General features: G+C 45.0%; 1 non-coding gene across 1 annotated transcript; it reads right to left on the bottom strand.

Moving 5' to 3' along the window:
* Window positions 1–410: 410 nt before the first annotated feature.
* LOC119931905 lies at window positions 411–548 on the bottom strand. Its single transcript, XR_005452207.1, has one exon. It is a non-coding gene; the product is annotated as a small nucleolar RNA SNORA7 (small nucleolar RNA).
* Between the last annotated feature and the right edge of the window lie 292 nt (window positions 549–840).

Genomic DNA, 840 nt, shown 5'->3' with positions numbered 1-840 from the left:
ATTATTGGTATTTACTGAGTGCTTACTGGGTACAGAGCTCAAACTATAATGACTATGTAGTCATTATATCTATATAGACTATAATGCACTAGAGTTGGTAAACACATTCCCTGCCACTGCTTGACATCCAAACAAAAGCAATGGAAGCAGTCTCAGCACCATCTTGGAGTCACAGACTATAGGTTGTTATTGTTTTATGCTATTGAGTCGTGTCCAACTCATAGCGATGCCATAGACACATCCCTCCCAGAATGCCCCACTTCCATCTGCAATCATTCTGGCAATGTATCCATAGAGTTTTCTTGGTAAAAATCCAAAAGTGGTTTACCGTTGCCTCCTTCCACACAGTAAACAAGTCTCCACCCTTGACTACCTCCCATGCCACTGCTGCCCAGCACAGGTGAGTTTTGACTTGTGGAAGATTGCCTTCCACTCACTAGCCACTGTCCAAGCTAGGAATGGAATGGGTAGGCCTCCGCTTGACTCTCCGTCCTGTAGTCATGACTGGAAGAGTACTGGAAACTCTCCAGGTGCCACCCTGAGAGGGGTATACTATAGGTAGCCAGAAGTAAATAGTTCTGCCCAGTCCAGTACAGCCCAGAAAGCACCTATACAGCTATTTTGACCAAGAAAAAGGAGGAGGAAGAAGAGTTATCTACCTAGCCTTTTCCTCCTTTTTCTCAAGAAGGCCTGCTATGCTACTACTACCACTGTGATTGAGAGGTCACAATCCACCATCATACTGGAAAGCAAGACCAGATGGTTCTGACTTTGGACAACTTCAGAGGCCAGACAGGACCACAAAAATTATGATGAGCCCACCCAGAGCAGGATTTTTTT

This window comes from Tachyglossus aculeatus, chromosome 8, assembly GCF_015852505.1.
Source record: "Tachyglossus aculeatus isolate mTacAcu1 chromosome 8, mTacAcu1.pri, whole genome shotgun sequence".
NCBI lineage: Eukaryota > Metazoa > Chordata > Mammalia > Monotremata > Tachyglossidae > Tachyglossus > Tachyglossus aculeatus.
Note: the sequence above shows the minus strand (reverse complement) of the source record. Positions and strands in the feature narration are given on the sequence as shown.